We start from the raw sequence: 20,393 nt of genomic DNA, 5'->3' as shown, positions 1-20,393 counted from the left end.
GGTTAGCCATCCTTCTAACTGGACTTAGGACCTCTTGGCTCCTCACAACTACAAATAGACCTTGGTGTCTTTATTCTTGCCATAGATTGCACTGGAAATGGTAGATTAGAATTAATTTATTGGAATTCCAGTAACTTTTACCTGGGATTACAAATATAAACTCTGGGGTTCCATCCGGCCTGCCTGTGCTGGCAGATCCTGTACATAATAAACTTTAAAGAGGCTGGTGAGATGGCTCAGTGGTCTAAAGCACCTACTTAGAACAAGCTTAGCAAAGCACAGGGACTGCGGTTCAATCCCCCAGCCCCACATGCCAGCCAGCCACGCCCCCTGGTGGGCTGAGCTGGCCACACACACACACATACACACACACACGCACACACAAATAAATTTAAAAAAAATAAAAAAAAAAAAAAACTTTAAAAATGGGGAGAACTGGCACTGGCGCCTGGAGCAGAGACAGTAGCCAGAGAGCAGCTGAGGCAGTCTGGAGCGATGGTGACATAGGTGGTGGGCTGCAGAGCCCACTATTATGGCAGCAGCAGTGAAGACAGACAGGCTCCCAAACGGCCAGTAGGGAGCCAGGGCGGTGGGGAGAACTACAATGACCCCCATAAAACCCCTGCCTCCCCAGCTGTCTACATCAGAGGCCTGACTGATGGTGCAGTGGAAGCTGCCCTTGTGGAGGCCTTGCAGGAATTTGGACCTAGCAGTTAGGTCGTGGTGATGCCCTAGAAGAGACAAGCACTAGTAGAATTTGAAGACATATTGGGGCTTTCAACGCAGTAAACTACGCAGCTGAGGACCAAATCTACATTGCCGGTCATCCGGCTTTTGTCAGTTCCTCTACCAGCCAGATTTCCCGCCCCGGGGACTTGCATGATTCCCGCAACATCAACCGTGTGCTTCTCTTTACCATTCTGAACCCCATCTATCCCATAACCATGGATGTTCTCTATCTGCAATCCTTGAGGCCCTGTTCAGAGAGTCGTGATTTTCTGAAAGAATGGAGTCCAGACCATGGTAGAATTTGACTCTGTGCAAAGTGCCCAGCGAGCCAAAGCTTCACTCAATGGGGCTGACATTTATTCTGGCTGTTGCACTCTGAAAATCGAATATGCGAAGCCTATATGTTTGAATGTGTTCAAGAATGATCAAGACACTTGGGACTACACAAATCCCAACTTCAGTAGACAAAGTGACCCTGGCAGTAACCCTAACAAATGCCAGAGGCAGCCTTGTCTCCTGGGAGATCACCCCACAGAATATGGAGGGCCCCAGGGTGGGTACCACAGCCATTACCATGATGAGGGCTATCCCCCCTCACTACAAAGGGAGAAGGATGGGCCTACCTGTGGGCGGTGGCCGTCGGGACCCAAGCCGCTCCAGCCCCCAGTGTGAGCACCCCCCCCCCAGTAGGGCCCTCACACCGACAGCCCTGTGCTCATGGTCTACGGCTTGGATGAATCTAGGATGAATTGTGATCAAGTTGCAATGTCTTTCTGCTTGTATGGCAATGTGGAGAAGGTGAAGTTCATGAAAAGCAAGCCAGGGGCTGCTGTGGTGGAGATGGCTGAAGGCTATGCTGTGGACGGGGCTATAACTCACCTGAACAACAACTTCACGTTTGGGCAGAAGATGAATGGCTGTGTCTCCAGGGATCCAGGCATCAGGCCTGATCAGTCATATGGGCTAGAAGGCAGGTCTTGCAGTTACAAAGACTTCAGGGAATCCAGGAGCAATCGGTTCTCCACCCCAGAGCAGGCAGCCAAGAACCGCATTCAGCACCCCAGCAACGTGCTGCACTTCTTCAGCGCCACCCTGGAGGTGACCGAGGAGAACTTCTTTGAGATCTGTGATGAGCTGGCAGCGAAGCGACCTGTGAAAGTATTCTCAGGGAAAAGTGAGCGCAGCTCAGCTGCTGGAGTGGGAATCCCAGAGTGCTGCCCTGGAGACCTTGGGCTTCCTGAGCCATTACCAGGTGAAAAACCCAAGGGGCCCCTCCCCGCGCACTCTGAAGCCGTGCTTCTTGCTGCTCAGCATGCCTGCTAATCAGGGGTCCAGAAGAGCAAAAACGGTGCTTTCATTTTTGCCACTGGTGTTTTTTGTTGTTTTTTCTTTCTACAAAAAAAAAAAAAAAGTGCTTGTATTCCTTTTTTTAATGCTAGTTAGTAGTAGAGGCTTGACCATAACGGAAATGCTGGGAAGTCTGGAGGGGGTGGGAGAGGGGAACTGATAGCTCCCAAGATTAACCTTCACTTTTTAAAAATTATTGTGCATGTGATTTTATTTTTCCTGTTCATTCGTTTTGCCCATGTATTCTTGGTACATTTCAATAAAATTGTTTGGAAAATAAATTTTTTAAATAATAGAGGGGCCTGCCCTTTAGCTCAGCTCTTTAAGTGGCTGCTTCAACAAAGCAGTCAGGCTCAGGTTGCTGTGGTTCAATTCCCAGTACTCAAGCCAGCCAAACCTGCCCTGAAGGCATTCAGAGCAAAAAACAAATAAATAAATAAATAAATAAATAACCAAATATCAACTCCACCAGACTATGAGGTTGGGAAGGACTTCCTATTCCACTAAGACTAAGACCTCTAAGATTAAGACTATTAAACCTAAGTCTAAAGACCACAGATTATCTACCAAGGTTATGATATCATCCATATGCCCTTGCCACCATTGGATCAATATTACCCAAGTGACTATACTTGGAATCTTATTGGTCAGGGATGTTATGGATCACCCTACTGTAATATGTGTGTGCATGTGTGTGTGTGCATGTGTGTGTCCTGGGGGGTGAATCATGCCATGCTATGCCACACTGTGCCCTCCGTAGTGGACAGCAGGGCACTGCTCTGCGGGAGCATGTAGCGCCTGGTGATCTTAACTCAACGTTGGTAAAGAGCTAAAGTAGTTTAAAACAAAAGAATTCATTTGAAGATGGAAAAAAAGAAAGCAGAGCTGACAGAAAGCTACCTCTGGACAAGCAGAGAAAATTCAAAAGCAAATTTTTTGTTGATCTTCTGTCTGGAGCACCTTTTATTGAGATCTTTGTCCCACATAATCCCTTGAAATCTGATTGGCTCCCTGGCTTGTCTTTCATCCTGGAATTTCTTCCAGCCGCGCAACATTTCCGTCCTTTGGTGGAAGGTGAAATTACAGACTGGGCCCTTAAAAAGGATAAAGGATTAAATGAAAGGGAAGTTTGTCATTCTTATGTTAATAAAAATACCTAAGAACTTCCTGGTCCTGAGTTCTTTGCCTTTCTCTTCCTAATTATTTCAGTTTAGCTGCTTTCATATATCTAATTCCTCAGAGCCTCTCTGCCTTTACCATTCTAATTGCTGGAGTCTGGCTGCAGAGCTCAAAACTATCTTATTAATTTTTTAATAAATCTCAATGAGGACTCTGTCTTTTCCCTACATACAAGAAGAGATGACACTATCAGGAACAGAACCAAGACCTGCTGACGTGCTTGCAGAAGACCAAGAAGGCCAAGAGAATATAAAATGGGTAGTAGAAGAAGTATAAATCTGAACTAAAGACTGCATGAGCAAGCTGGGCGTGGTGGTGCATGCCTGTAATCCCAGCACTCAGAGGCTGAGGCAGGATTGTTGTGAGTTTGAGACCAGGATGGGCTGCAACATGAGCTCAAGGCCAGCCTGAACTGTATGGCAAGACTCTGTTGAAAAACAAAACAAAACAAAACAAAAAAAAGACTGCATGACCAGTTACAGAAATAAGGATTGCAGTTCTAATTGTACTTTCCTATTTTGTCAGTATGCTAGAGCATTTATACACATATATTAAGCAGAGATCTTTATTTTCTTATTGTCTTCCTTTGTAATGTAATGGGTATTTTATTTTGTTTTTGTTTGGTTTTTGAGACATGGTCTTGATAATAGGGGAACGAAACTCCCAACTTGAAAGATAACTGGGATGAGTTCATGTTCTCTAAAACCAAAGAATGAATTTTAGGTTTAATGGATGTTAAAAGCAGAATATATATATTGGGGGAAAAAATCCTGTCAGAAGGGCAGAAGGGAACATGAGTGAGCCGCTAAGGAGCCTGCCTGTTTTAGGGATTCCACAGAGTGAAACCATGAGGTGAGGTGGAAAACATGGGAACTCCCAATGTTATGGGTTTATTACTGAGCTCAGGGACCCGGATCTGCTCTCACGCAGGAGAGGACCGAAAGGTGGCCTACTCAGGAAGCAGGGAGGGGTTTTAAACCCTGAAACCACATTAAGTTTGATAAATAAATTTATTGTCTGATGCAGATTAATGCTTTTAGAATCATTGTGACCACTACTCAAACTAGATTTCCTGAGGCTTTTCTTTCAGTTCTTGGTTAATTTGCACTTGAGTACCTGCAGGCAGCCTTGCATAGCCCGGAGGTTACAAGGAGTTAAAACTCTTAGTTTCCTTTCAAAGTCATGTCTGTAATCTAACTTTGTTTTAAAGGGATTGGTGAGTTTTATCTAGCAAACTACAGGTAACAGCCACTATTTACTAAACAATCTAAAACAATGGGTAGGTATGAATTTACAACAGAAAGCACAAGATTTACACCCATATAGCCTAAAATGTGAGTTAACCCATTACACCAAGATGGGTATGAGGTGGGACAAAACTATGGTCAACCAATAAGATTAATTGCACAGGTAAAACTGATTAAATTGGGATCAAGGAAGCCAGTCATGTAGCACACAGTCCTGAATACATAACAGGGAGGGGCTCGTCCTGTGGGGAGTTGGGTTAGTGACTCTTCCTGGATTTTTTAAGGTGGTTGATACCTATTAGAATATCAGTTCTTGGGGGGCCAGGGATATAGCTCAGCAGTTATAAGTGCCTGCCTGGCAAGCTCAACGTCATGAGTTTGATCCCTGGTACCACACACACACACAAAAAGAATATCAGTTCTTGAGGATGGGGAGATAGTTAAGTGGTCTAAGTGCCTATCTAACAAGTTCAAGGAATTGGGTTCAGTCTCTGGTACTGAAAGTTCAAAAATTGAGGTAGCTGAACCCATGCTGAACAGGATCAGACATACTGACACAAGTAAAGCAGGTTTATTGGAAGCTCACATGGAGGTGAAAGCTCACAAGGAGGAAGCTCAGGAGGAGGGCTGTCTCCCAGACCAAGACAGCACTAACAAAGGGGAACATAAGATCTTTTAGGAAGAGTGACTGCGGGCTGGAACAGCCAGGTTACAGGTGGACATCGTTTGTCTTCTTTGTGATTGAATTTTGCTTAAGTCAGAGTCAGGTGGACCTGTTCTGCAATGTTGGTTTTGGCTCTGTGTGAGGTCAAGAGGGGGAGAGTTTGGGGGCAGGGTGCCTGGAAAACTTTGAGTCCTGAACCACATGAAGTTGGAGCTGTGTAGTGAGACCCTGTACCAAATAAGTAATAATTTAAAAACAAAAGAATATCAGGGCCAGCAAGATAGCTCAGCAAACTAAAGTGCCTGCTTAAACAAGCTTAGGCAAGCTCAGGGACCACAGTTCAATCCCTGGCACCACATGCCACGCCAACCCCACACCCAGAGTGGGCTGAGCTGGTCACAAAAAAATGAATAAATAAAAACACAAATAAATAAAGAATATCAATTCCTGGGGCTGGGGAGATGGCTCAGTGGAATAAGCGCTTCCTTGTTTGTTTGTTTTTTGGCGGAACCAGGGATTGAACTCAGGCCCTTGCGCTTGCCAGGGAAGCGCTTATTCCACTGAGCCATCTCCCCGGCCCCATAAGCGCTTCCTTGGCAAGCACAAAGGTCTGAGTTCAATCCCCGGTTCCGCCAAAAATAAAAAAAAAAAATTAAAAAATTAAAAATAAAAAAAAAACAATTCCTGATGTCCATCTCTAGAGAGGCTGTGGCTGCATTTGTTTAATCTTTTGTCTTGATCAGGTGTTTCAGGTAGCCAAATTAGACAGAAATATTATACGCAGTCAGACAGGGCCAGGCCCTCCAAGGAGACAGCACAGAAGACAAGATGCCTTACAACTGTGGGAGGGATGGATGCTCCTGCTGTGAACCAGACCTAAAGGCCAAACAAATGTTAAAAGAGTAGCACCTGGGATTGATATTCTAAATAGGTATGATCACCAGGAAAGACCCAAGTGAGTCACTAGCCCAACCCCCAATACAAAGAGACCCTGTCCTGTATTCATGCCCACTTACTCTGTGATGCACTACCCCATTTGGTTCTGGGCCTAATCAATCTTACCTGAGCATTGGTGCTTGTAATTCCATTGGCTGACCATAGTTTCGTCCTACCCCACATCCACCTAAGCGAGTTCCCCCTTTCTCTACCTTAGCCCCACATGGTTTTACTCTGTAAAAGTCCCTGGAAGAGACAGCTTCCCAGGGGAGACTACCCGCTTGGGTCCCCCTCCTGTTTCTCTCTCAAACAGGAGCTTTCTTTCCCTCAATAAATATATGCTGCTCATAACCTCTGTTTGTTCCTAAAATTCATTCTTCAGTTTTAGAGAACACGAACTCGTGTAGTTCAGGTCGGGATATCGTTTTTCCCTATGTCATTTGGAGGTTCCCTATATGGTTTGGAGGTCACCCACCTGAGATCAGTTTTTCTCCTTGTATCAGTGGTGCATGCCTGTAACCCCAGCACTGGGGAGGCTCAAAACAGGAGGATCACTACGAATCAAGCTTCGTAGTGAGACCCTATACCAAATACATTTAAATTTAAAAAAAAACCAAAACTTTTGTCTTGAGGTCTGGCCCAAAGCAGAAGTGTCTGTCTCTCCTACAATTCAATTATTTTCCATATTGACTCCTGAGTGCCTAGCCTTGTCTGACTACCTATAATATTACTATAACTCAGCTGCCTACAACGTAATTATGAGCTTGCTATTGGATCTAGAGACTAAGAATGATTTTGAGGTGGGATGAAAAGAAAAAGATTAAAAAGGCAAAGAAAACTATATTTTGGAGGGCCAGGGAGATGGCTCAGTGGAATAAGCGCTCCCCTGGCAAGTGCAGGGGCCTGAGTTCAATCCCTGGTTCTGCCAAAAAAAAAAAAGAAAAAGAAATTTTTTTTTAAATTTTATTTATGTGTGTGTGTGTGTGTGTGTGTGGCCAGCTCAGCCCACCAGGGGGCGGGGCTGGCTGGCATGTGGTGCTGGGGGATTGAACCGCGGTCCTTGTGCTTTCCTAAGCTTGTTCTAAGTAAGTGCTTTAGACCACTGAGCCATCTCACCAGCCCAAGAAAATTATATTTAAAAAAATAAAAACTGGCATGTCCTGGCAGAAGTCCAGTTTTGTTTTGTTTTGGTGGAACCAGGGATTGAACTCAGGCCCTTGCACTTGCCAGGCAAGTGCTTATTCTGAGCTATCTCCCCGGCCCAGAAGTCTAGTTTTTTGGAGTTTTGCTTCTTTGTTTACTCTCCTTGTCTCTTCTCCCAAAACATAGTAAGACTGGGCAATTTGCTTTCATCTAAATATGGATTTAGCCATTCCTTTTTTAATTTGAAAATTGTCCTCTTTTAGCTGTGAATAGAGCACTTTTTTCACCTATAAATTAGAATTTGCCCCCCCCATGGGTTATTATTTTACTGTGGGTAGGCCAATCACCCCAACCAACAGACAAGCTTAATACTATAAATTTTCAAATTCTACATATTTCCACTATGCAAAACACATATTCCCCATTTTAAACTATAGTGCAGCTCATTTTCTCAGTGCCTGCCCTCCAATCTTGAGTACATACTGAAACATTTGCCTACTAAGTCTTTCCTGTGCCTCTTGCTGGTACATCCTAAAAATTGTTTTCCTGCCAAACATGCACACTTATTCTTAAAAAAGGGTGAATTGGTTCCTTATTTCTGCTTCAGGGGCCTCTCAAGCCCAGGCCAGTAACAGTTTAAGGAAATGTGTCTGGTTGTCCAGTTGAAAAGGGGTGGATTGTGACAGGTAATCAGCGTTTCAGCTTGGATAAGAAACACCTAGCTGATTAAGTTGGCAGCTATCCTTGGTGTGGAGGCTTCACTAAAGAGTGAAGATGCAGCTTGACTGTGGTGGCACCACACAGTAAGGCTGGAGATGGATGGATGAAAAAGGGAAAGAAGAAAGTCTTGCTTTCTCTTCTTTAGTGGAGCCCTGCTCTTGCTATTTCCTTTCTATGTCTGCCTCTCAGCTTCCAGCACAGACTCTTCAGTCTTCCAATACAGACCCTTCAGCTTTCCAATGAACTCCCACTGATTCTGCAATGAGCTCCTAGTGATATAGGAGAAAGAACTTCCCTACCTACCAGATGTCCAAAACACCAAGCTTGTGTTTTCTAAAATCAAAGAAAGAATTCTGGGAACAACAGAGGCTGACAGTAGGAAGAATTTGTGAGAAAAAGAAAGCTTCTGCCTAAGAGTGACAGAGGGGGGCCCAGAAAGTGGGTTGCCTGCCACCTGTACTCTTCAATGATGTTTACTGAGCAAAGCCATTAGATGAGGATTCAAGGTGGGACAGGCTTAAGTAATAATGATTCAATGGAAAAAAAAAAATCACAGGGTGGGTGTGAAGTGGGATACAACTATGGTGAGCCAAGAAGATTATAACAAATATAGTTGCTTGGGTAATACTGATTAAATGAGGACAAAATTGGAAGCAAGTCATGCAGCAAGAGTACATAAGATGGACAAGGACTTTAATGGGAGAAGTGGGTTAAGGAGGTTTGCTTGCTCCTTCACCCCAAGGTGATTGATATTTGTTTATTATACCTTCTTAGAATATCAATCACTGCTGTTCATTCCTAGGGGAAGTATATGGGTGAGTAGTTATTCTTTTTCTTGAAGTCTGGCCTTCAGTGATCATACGTCCAGCCACAGTTCTCTTCTGCACTGACCTTTTAAGGGCTCAGCCCTGTCTGATCACCTATAATAGTTATAAATAACTTAGTTATCTGTAATACTAGTCATCAACTTTTAACTGGATCTTCTGGCTTTCCTGAACACAGGCAGTTCTTTTTTATTTGTCTACCCTAACTCTGCAGGTGGCCAATGTAAACCTATGTTACCTGCCCATCTGATTTAGAGACCTTTTTTTTATATTTTAGGGAAGGGTCTACAGGGTGTTCAGGGTCTCACTACTAGATCGGACTCCTAGTGATCCACCTGTTTACAGCCTCCCAAAAGCTGGGATTACAAGCATGTGCCACCATGCCCAGTCTCAATTGCTGTGTCAGCGCACCCTGGGGGTGGGGCCAGCATGGCAGGCCAGGGGGATCGAACCCCAGGCCTCTGCGGCTGCTTGCAGATGCTTTAATCTGCTGAAATATTTGTCCAGCTCTTCAGAGACTGATTTGTTTGGAGATGCTGGCTGGAAATGCTACCCTAGAATGCTGTAAAGGAAGCTTGATAGGAAATTCTGGAGAGCTCAGAATGATACAAGGGAAATAAATGTAATTACCAACCTGCTAAATGTCAGATATACCAAGTAGATATATATTTGTGTCCTCTAAAGCTGAAGAATGAATTCTAAGGAACAACAGATTGAGTAGAGAATATTTATTGAGGGGGAAAAATATAGTTCCAAAGGGATAGAAGGGGTCCTGGAAAATGGGTTGCTGTGAACCCTACTTTAATGAGCAAAATTGTGAGGTGGATATAAAATCACAAGGTGGGCACAATGTGGGACAAAAGTATGATCAGCTAACAAGATTACAAGCTTAGCCATGTAGGTAATAATTATCCACGAGGAAAGCAGGTCATATAGCAAGTGTACCTGGAAAGAACAAGGAACTTTTTATGAAAAAATGCACTAGGGTTCCTGGCCACCCACCAGAGGCACAGTCCATTGCTCATCCCTCAGGGAGGCATGCAGGCCAGTTCGCCCCATCTCCATCCTGAGGCCTGGCCCTCCACAGATGTGCCTCCAGCCACAGTTGTAATGTGCTCTAACCTAAATTTAGACCAGGTCCCAGCCCAGAGAAAGAGAGTGTTCTCCTAATGTCTAACTACCTGCTTTTCTTTTCTTTTTTGTTTTCTTTCCTTTTTTTTAGGGAAAGGTCTAAAAGGTGTTCAGGGTCTCATTACTAGATCAGACTCATAGTGATCCACCTGTTTACAGCCTCCCAAGAGCTGGGATTACAGGCACATGCCACCATGCCCAGTCTCAAATGCCTTTCTCAGTGTGCTCTGGGGGTGGGGCCAGCACAGCAGGCCTGGGCTAGCTGGCTTTCTTTCTTTCTTTCTTTCTTTCTTTCTTTCTTTCTTTCTTTCTTTCTTTCTTTCTTTCTTTCTTTCTTTTTGTGGTACCGGGGATCAAACTCAGGACCTTGTGCTTGTCAGGCAGTTGCTTATGCCACTGAGCTATTTCACTGGCTCCTACTACTTACTTTTTAATTAGTTTATGTTTAGAAGGGGCTGGATGGTAGAGGCTCAGTAGCAGAGTATTTGCAGAACATTTAAGGCCCTGAGTTAAATCCCCCAAAATCACACTCACACACGCATGCAGGCATGCACACAGTGGTGTTTCTGTCCTTCAGTGAAAAGTCACATTCTGTGCTATGGTTTGAATGTACATCCTCCAAAATTCAGGTGTTGCCAATTTCACAACATTAAGAGGCAAAGCCTTTAGGAGGTGATCAGCTCAGGAGGGCTGGCTCCTTGCTTCCACTTCCTGAGGACATTAGGTCCCTCCTCCGAAGGACACAGAGCTCAAGGTGTCCTCACAGAATCCACAGGAAGCATACCCCATGTCAGAAACCTGCAGATGCCTTCATCCTAGACTTCCCAGCCCCTCCAACTATGAGAAATAAATTTTCATTCTTTAGAAATTTCCTAGTCTGTGGTATTTTGCTCCTTTTAAAAAACATTTTTTTTTTTCAGCCTCTCTGAGATTTAGTGTCCAAACACTAGAAAATAGCAACATAGGGAAGTAGGTCCTCAGGACCGGTCAAGGATCTGAAGTAAGAATTAAAACCCATGGGGAGAAAGAAGAAAGACTCAATGATGAATACAGAGGGGGCAAAGGATGCTTTCTCCCTGAACTGACTCACTGGCGTTCTCTCTCTCTCTCTCTCTCTTTTTTTTTTTTTTTTTTGTGAAACTGGGGATTGAACTCAGAACCTTGCACTAGCCAGGGAAGCACTTATTCTACTGAGCTGTCTCCCCAGCCCCTGACGTTCTAATCTGCGGCGTCATGGTCACTGCTGGTAACCCACAGGCCTCCATGGAGAAACACAGTGGAGCAGGGCAGTAGACACAGTGGGGGGCAGTGACTGGTGAGTTATTTGGGTTCAGCTGTCACTCAGCAGAGCCTGTTGGCTTGTAGCCATCTTGAAGAGGGGCCAGCTGACCTTGGAACTCAGAGTAGGTGTGAGCTGGCTCCATTGAGCTGCTCCCAGAGTCCCCTCTAGCAGCCCCGAGTTCAGATCAGCAACAAGTCGTGGAGATGAGTTCAAGCCAGCCAGGAGCCCAGTTCAAGTTGCGAGGAGGCACATGGAGTGTGGCAGGCTGAACAAATTGGGTTGTGCCCTCAGCCGTGAGCCAGCCTGGACTTCAGGGGAACTGAAGGTGCAGGCCTGGGATTATCCACTGCCCTGCTGTAACTGTAGCTGCCTTGCTGGGGTTAATCTGCATGGATCTCTGGACTCTGCCCACTTGGTCTACCGATAACAACAGAGGCAAGCCTTGAACTGCACTTTTTTTTCCCCCTAATTTTCTCTTTTGTTTTCCTTTTCCTTTTTATTTTTTTATTGTTTATTATTCTTCTTTCTATATGAGAGCGAACATTGTTTCTACATTTTGTTGTTGTTTTGTTGATCTCATATTTATTTCTTTTTTCTTTCCCTTCTGTTTTTGTCATCAGTTTCCCAAAGTTTGTATAATATACTTTTGTCCTCAGGTTTTGCTTCTAATCTCTGACTCTTCTATTTCTCCACTTATCTCCATGCTCCTTATCAGTTCTCTCCCCTAAGGTTAACATCTCCATACTAAATGTAATTAAAAACCTACCAACAAAGAAAATCCCACACTCTGATGCATACACGGATGGGTTAGACATAAAATTGAGAGATGATCTAATGCCACTAATGGTCCAAGTCTTTAAGGAAATTGAAAGAGAAGCAATAATAACATAAAATCCTTCATAGAAGCAAGTATTACCCAGATACCAGAACCAGGAAGGATACAACCAAAAAAGAGAACCACAGCCAGTCTCCCTAAGGAAGAGAGACACAAAAATCCTCAGTAAGATACTGACAATCAGGGGCCGGAGAGATAGCTCAGTAGAATAAGTGCTTCCCTGGCAAGCATATGGCCCGAGTTCAATCCCCAGTTACACACACACACACACACACACACACACATGCACAAAAAAAAAAATACAGATACTGACCATCAGAATGCAGCAAACCGTGAAGAACATCATACACCATGACTAAGCAGAATTCATACCAGGGATTAAAGGATGGTTCAACACATGCAAATCAATATATAAGTACACCATATTAACATAGTCAAGGCCGAAATGCACATGATCATCTCAATAGATACAGAAAAAGCATTTGATGAATGTCCATTCGTGATAAACCTCCTACAGAAAATTAGAATAGATGGCCTTTATCTCAATTTGAAAAAGGCCATCAATGACCAACCAACAGCCAATATCATACTAAATACTCAATATCTGCAAGATTTCACTCTAAAATCAGGAACAAGACAAAGATATCCACTGTCACCACTCCTATTTAATATAGTTCTGGAAATCTTAGCCAGAGCAATTAAACAAGAGAAAGAAATAAGAGGGCTGGCCAGATAGTTCAGGGGATTAAAACACCTGCTTAGGGGGCTGGGGAGATAGCTCAGTAGAATAAGCACTTGCCTTGCAAGCGTAAGGGCCTGAGTTCAATCCCTGGTTCTGAAAAAAAAAAAAAAAAACCAAAAAAACAAAACAAAACAAAACAAAAAAACCAAAACCCACCTTCTTAGGCAGAGCACAGCCACCAGGGTTCAATCCCCAGAGTACCGTGCCATACCAGCCCCACCCCTGGGGCACACTGAGCCAACCACCAAGACCAAGTGTGCTGTCACATGCCTGAGGCTGAAAACAGGAGGATCACTATGAGTTCAAGCTGTGTAATGAGATCTTGTACCAAATATACGTATATATATTTTTTCATGAGCAGAATATATTTATTGGGGGAAAGAAAGCTCCTGTCTGAGAGAGGGACAGGAGGGGGTCCCTGAGGGGATTTTCCCCCAAATATATTTTTTTAAAAAGAAAAGAAATATGAATAGGAAAGGAAAAAATAAATTATCATCATTTGCCAGTGCCATGACACTTTACGTAGAACACCCCAAAATCTCCGTCAAAAGACTTACAGATTTAATAACGTTCAATAGTGTAGCTGGATACAGAGTCAAAATTAAAAATCAATAGTATTTCTGTACACAGAAAAACAAATTCACTGAGAGAGAAATTAGGGAATAAACACTCTTTACAATAGCATCCAAAGAAGTGAAACATTTATGAATTAATCTAACAAAGGAAGTAAAGGATCTATATATTGAAAATACAGTACTCTAGAAAAGGAGATCAGGTGGCGTGTGCCTATAATCCCAGCTCTTGGAAGGCTGTAAACAGGTGGATCACTATGAGTCCGATCTAGTAGTGAGACCCTGAACACCCTGTAGACCATTCCCTAAAATATGAAAATAAATAAATAAAATTAAAATAAAACAGGAGATCGAAAAAGATACCAGAAAATGGAAAGATATCCTTTGCTCCTGAATAGAAAGAATCAACATTGTGAAAATGGCCCTACTCCCAAAATTGTTTTACAAATTAATGCAACGCTGATCAAAATACCATTAGCATACTTCATAGAGTTAGAGAAAACATTCTTAAAATTCATTTGAAGACAGAAGAGATCTAGAATAGCAAAATCAGTTCTGGACAAGAAAGGCAAAGCAGGGGGCATCATAATCCCTAACTTGAAATTACACGCTACAATGCTGCTGTGATAAAATCTGCATGATACTTACAAAAAAGAGACCTGAAGATCAGTGGAACAAAATAGAAGATGCATCCCCAACTACAAACGCACTCAGCCACTTTATCTCTGACAAAGGGACCAAACATGTCCATTGGAAAATAACCTCTTTAGTAAGTGGCACTTTAAAAGCTGGCTTTCTACATACTGAAAACTAAAACTAGACCAGTGTCTGTCACCATGCATTAAAGTTAAAATGGATCAAAGATCTAATTTTTTTTGTCAGAACTAGGGATTGAACTCAGGCCCTTGCACTTGCTAGGCAAGCGCTTATTCTACTGAGCCATCTCCCCAGCCCCAAAAGATCTAAATATTAAGACAAAACACTAAACCTATTAGAAGAGAAAGTAGGTGGAAATCTTGAAGGCATAGGTGTAGGCAGAGGGTTCATGAAAAAAAACCCAGGCCACATGGGAAATCATTCAATGAATCAACAACTGGGATTTCATCTTTTTAATAATCTTTTTCACATCAAAAGAAATCACCAACAGATTAAAATGACAACCCACACAGTGGAGGGGGGGGGAAATTAGCCAGTTGTTTCTCAGACAAAGGATTTATATGTAGAACAATAAAGAATTGAAAAATCAGACCACCCTCCCCATCCAAAGACCCAGCACCCAAATGGACATCTTTGATGATTAGGAATTTCTCAGATGAAGAAATACAAATGGCAGGATTAAAGCGCCTGTTTAGGCAGAAGCAGCTGCTGGGGTTGGATCCCCAAGGTACCGTGCCAGCCATGCCCCTGGATGTGCTGAGACCATGATTGAGACTCGGTGTGGTGGTGCAGGCCTGTAATCTCAGCTCTTGGGAGGCTGAACATAGGAGGATCACTATGAGTCCGATCTATGTAGTGAGACCCTGTAGACCCTTACTAAACAAAACCAAAAAACAAAACAAAACAAAAAAACAAATGGCAAATAAATATATGAAAAATGTTCAACATCATTAGTCATTCAAGATATGCAAATTAAAACAACACTGAGATCCCATGGGGGGAAAAAAAATGGCTATCATCAAGAAATCAACTAGGGCGGGGGAGACAGCTCAGTAGAATAAGTGCTTCCCTGGCAAGCATAAGGGCCTGAGTTCAATCCCCAGTTCTGTCAAAAAATAAATAAATAAATAAATAAAAATAAAAGAAAAAGAAAGAAAAAAATCAACTAATAACAAACTCTGGATGGGACTGTGGGGGAAAAGGAACCCTTCTCTACTACTGGTGGGAGTCTCCAAATTTATTGTAGAATTCAACTGTGAATACAACAGAGCCTAGGTTCTCTTTGTTGGTAGGTTTCTAATTACATGTTTTATTTCATTGAATTATGTTGGTTGATTTGGAATTTTATATTTCCTTGATTTAATTTTGGTAATTCATATGTATCTACTGAGCTATCTCCTCGGCTCCTTGAAGTAGGTATTTAAAATCTTCTGGAGTTCTGCAGAATTTGCTTTAATTTCACCCTTTTTGTTCCTAATTGCATGAATTTAAGTGAGTTTGTTCGTTTCTTCCTTTTTGTATTTTTTGTACAGGGTCTCACTATGTAGATCAGACTCATAGTGATCCGTCTGTGTTCAGCCTCTCAAGAGCTGGGATTGCAGGCATGTGCCACCACACCCAGTCTCAATTGTTGTCTCAGGGCCTCCCGGGGCTGGCACAGTACACTGGCCTGGTCAGCATAAGCAGGCAGCTTTAATCCACTGAGCTATTTGGCCAGCCCTTTTTTTTTTTTTTCCTTTTACTGGTAAGATTTTTTTTTTTTTTGCCGAATTGGGGATTGAACTCAGGCCCCTGTGCTTGCCAGGGAAGCACTTATTCCACTGAGCCATCTCCCCAGCCCCACTGGTAAGGTTTTGATATCAAGTTTTTGTGTGGTTTTTGCCATTGATTTCCAGTTTCATTGCACTGTGGTCTGATAATACGCATGGGATCATTTCATAAATGCTCTATGAGCTTGTATGTGGTCTGTTTTGGAGAAAATGCCATGTGCTCCCTAGAATGATGTGTATTTACACTCTGTAGACATCTATTAGTTTCATTTGTTCAAAAGTTTGGTTTAGTTCTGCTATTTCTTTTTTTTTTTTTTTTTTTTTTTTTTTTGGCGGAACCAGGGATTGAACTCAGGTCCTTGCACTTGCCAGGGAAGCGCTTATTCCACTGAGCTGTCTCCCCGGCCCCTTGCTATTTCTTTTTTGATTTGTCTTTTGCCTAGCTGATTTGTCTATTTGTTACAGTTGGCCATTGAGGTCGCCAAGTACAGTGACGTTATTGCTTATTTGATTTTTCATGTCCAGTAATATTTGTTTTATATAGTTGGGTGCTCCGGTATTTTGGTGCACATATATTTATGATTTTTTTTTTTTTTTTTTTTTTTTTTTGTCTTTTTGAGACAGAGTCTTGCAGTGCAGCAGCTAAGGGAGCCCGTGGGCTCACTTTGTCGCTCCAGCTGGTCTTGAATTTACAATGATTTTCCTGCTTTAGCCTCCCAAGTGCTGGGATTACAGGATTACAGGTGTGTGCCAGTGTCCCTAGCTATATTTATAATTATTACTTGTTCCTGTTGGATTGTTTTCTTTCTCTTTTAATCCCTCTTGGATTGAAAGACACTTTGAGAAAAAAAATTTTTTAAAAAGCTACCCCTGCTTTTTTTTATGTTCCTGTCACATGGAATACTGTTTTCCATGCTTTGATTTTCAGTGTACAAATTTCTTTTTTGAATTAAATATTGTATTTATTTATTTATTTGCAGTACTGGGGATTGAACTCAGGATCCTGTGCTTGCCAGGCAAGTGCTTATTCTACTGAGCTATCTCTCTGGGCCCTGGAATATTACTTTTATGTAGCATATTGTTTTTTCTTTTTTGAAACTGGAAATCAAACTCAACCTTGCGCTTGCCAGGCAGGCATTTATGCCACTGAGCTACCTCCCAGACCCTCTTGTTTCTTGATCCATTCTACCAGTCTGTTTTTGTTTGGAAAATTTAGGTAATTACCACACTGATTGTTATGACTGATATTTATCGACTTATCTTTGTGCTATTTTCTTGTTGTTGGATCCCTTTTTCACCTCCGTTTAATTGCATGCCTTTCCTGGTGGATTTATGTTGAAGTTCATAGAGTTGTAATCCTGTTACCTCCTCCTAGAATATCTTCAGAATTTTCTCATTGAAAAAAATCACCATACTGGGGGCATATTTACTGTGTACAATTTTCTGCTTTGTTTTGGAATTTTTTTTTTTTTTTTTTTCAGAACTGGGGATTGAACTCAGACCCTTGCGTTTGCCAGGCAAGCACTGATTCTACTGAGCTATACCACCAGCTCCCAGTTTTGGATTTTTTATATAAGCACAAATCTGGTTTATATGATTAAATAAATTAATAGCTACCACATTCTGTCATTTTCCAGGCTATTTCATGTTGTTGCTATTTCTGATTGTATCTGCTTTACCCAAGCTGACATAGTTGCTCTAAGCAGTTGTTCTTCTTGCTATGCCTAGATTGAGCTTGCCTGAGTCATAAAAAATCCTATAGTCCAGTGTCAAAGAAGCAGGGAGTAGGCCAAATAGGTACCAACTTCTCTTCTCATTCTCAATAAATGGAAGACTCAAAATAAATTTCAACCAGATTCAAAACCCAAAAGCCAGCTACAACTGGAAGACATCTCTGAGAAGTTGTCATTACCTAAGGGCTTTAAATACTAGCAATAAAGCTACTCACCACAAGCAATTTACAAGCATCAATCCAGTAGTTAAAGTTTTAAGCAAAATTCAACACCCAGACTTCCAACTCACCAAAGCCAAACCCAAAGGACAGTGAGGTGAAACAAATGGAAAGCCTCCTGCCTGGATGCTCTGAATGATAGCAATGAAAGTGACAAAACAGATCAGTGAGGCACTAGAAAATATTGAATCAGAAATAGTTCCTCTGATAACCACAGACATGGTAAGCATAACGAAAGACATGGTTAGTGACTCTGGTGCAGATACATATTAAAAAACAGAGGAGCTAGCCAGGCATGGTGGCTCATGCCTGTAATCCTAGCACTGAGGAGACTGAAGCAAGTGGATTTCTGTGAGTGTGAGGCCAGCCTGGGCTACATAGCCAGTTGAAGGAAACCTGACCTCATAGGAAAATGATGGAAACCATGATTGTCCAACACAGGGGAGAAATGCGAATCCATGAAACAGATTCAAATAGATATCCAGAATATTCAAAGTTCCACTGAAACTACGTGCAAGAATGAGCCAATGTGAGGACACAATCCCAGATCCAAGACAGGACTGCACTTAGCTATCATGAAAAGCAAGATAAAATAGCGAGAGACCATGAAAAATCAATCTGACAGGTGATAGATGATAGAAAGAAAAATAACATAAGATCGATCAATTAGAGTCAGTGAAAAGGCATGAGATAGAACCTTAAAAAACCTGTTCACAGAAGTCATAGCAGAAAACTTTCCAAGTAGGAAAAAAGAATTTAGCATACAGATAAATGAGGCTGATTGTTACTTTTCTCTTTTTGTTGAGACAAAATATCCAGCACCAAAAAGGAAGGAACCAAAAAGGAAGGAAGGAAAGGTTTACTTGGTCACAGTTTCAGTCCATAATCAGCTGGCGCCAAGGCAGGGTGGCATGGCGAGGGGCTGCAGTTCCAGGCAGCAGAAGACAGCAGAAGCAGAAGGAGGGGGGTGAGCCTTGTTTTCACCCTTATATTGTGTGCAGTCTGTCTGCCCTGGGGTGGGGTAGCACTCTCGACATCTCTGTGCCCTCCTTTTTTTTTTTTTTTTTTTTTTTTTCTTGCAGAACCAGGGATTGAACTCAGGCCCTTGCACTTGCCAGCGCTTATTCCACTGAGCCATCTCCCCAGCCCCTCTGTGCCCTCCTCTTGCATAGGCTCAGGATGTTTACAAAGTGAGGGCCCTGAACCCCTGTGCTGAATCACTTAGGTAACCTTCTAAACTGATTGAACTCAGATCCTTGCGTTTGCCAGTCAAGCGCTTATCCTACTGAGCCATCTCCCCGGCCCCCAGGAAAGTGAATTTTTTTTTTTTTTTTTTTTTTTTAACCGGGGATTGAACTCAGAGCCTTGCACTTGCTAGGGAAGCGCTTATTCCACCGAGCCATCTCCCCGGCCCCCTAAACTTCTTAAATCAACACAAAGAACAACATCCTAGAGGTAGGGGCACGCCCTCTACACCCAGGATATGGAAGTGCCGGGTCATTCACTTAAGCTTCTAGACCTCTCAGGTTGAGACAGTATCAGCCGTAACACTACCTCACTCCAGAGAGAATGGCTTTTATCAAGAAACTGACCAATAGCAAGGCGCACACGGTTGGTGGCTGTTAGGACTGCTGCAGCGCCTGTGGAAATCAGTTTGGAGTTTATTCAAAAACCTAAAACTGCCAGGCATGGTGGCACATTCCGCTAATCTCAGCACGTGGGAGCTTGAGGTGGGGGAATTGCCAGAAGCTTGAGCACGGCTTAGGCTACCGAGTGAGTTGAAGGCCAGCCTAGACTGCATAGCAAGACTCTGTTTCAAACAAACAAGCGAGCAAGCAAACAAACCAGAAAACAAAAAACCCTAGATGTTCGTGTGTGTGTGTGTGTGTGTGTGTGTGTGTGTGTGTGTGTGTGTGATAGAAGGGACTGACTCAGGACCTTGCTCTTGCCAGGCATGTGCTGACTCCTAGGTTTTCCATTTGATCAAGTTATTCCCTTGTTGGTACCTTCCCAAAATACTTAATTGCTCCTACCACAGCAATATATGTACACCAATGTTTCTAGTGGCACAGTCGTAATAGCTACATCCTGGAAAGAGCCCCAAAGCCCCAAATCAATGAGTGGATAAAGATGTGATTTTTTAAAAAATACAATGAAATTGTACTCTGCCATAAAGAAGGATAAGCTTCAGATATTTCCAGCTAAATGGATGCACCTTGACACCATATTTTTAAGCGAAATAAATCGGACAGATATATTGAAATACTGCATTGTTTCTCCAGTGTGAGAAACTGGAAGTGTAAATAAGGACCAAAATGTACACTATATATTGAGAAATGGGAACAAAATATTCAAATGAGGAGGGAAACAAGGCAGGGTGGGAGAGGAAAGAAGGGACAAAAAACAGAAGGAAAAATAGAAACAAAGCTTTTGTTATTAAGAAGGGAGACTGAAGAGTGGGGAAGGGAATGGGAGAAAAGAAAAATCAAGGGTCGGGGAGATAGCTCAGTAGAATAAGCACCTGCCTGGCAAATGCAGGGCTCTGAGTTCAATTCCTGATACCACCAAAAAAAAAAAAAAAGAAAAAAAAAAGGAAGAAAGAAAGATCAAGTTATATCATCAACAGGTACAGATTCCCTATGATAAATGTGATCATTATGCATAT

The 20,393-nt window shown here is 42.6% G+C and overlaps 1 pseudogene; it reads left to right on the top strand.

Moving 5' to 3' along the window:
- Positions 1-711: 711 nt before the first annotated feature.
- The window catches only part of LOC101580331, a 28,123-nt pseudogene continuing 8,441 nt past the window's right edge, over positions 712-20,393 (top strand).

This window comes from Octodon degus, unplaced genomic scaffold (assembly GCF_000260255.1).
Source record: "Octodon degus isolate 3935 unplaced genomic scaffold, OctDeg1.0 scaffold00040, whole genome shotgun sequence".
NCBI classification, from domain to species: Eukaryota; Metazoa; Chordata; class Mammalia; order Rodentia; family Octodontidae; genus Octodon; species Octodon degus.
The sequence above is the reverse complement of the archived record's forward strand: the minus strand, read 5'-3'. Positions and strand labels throughout refer to the sequence as shown.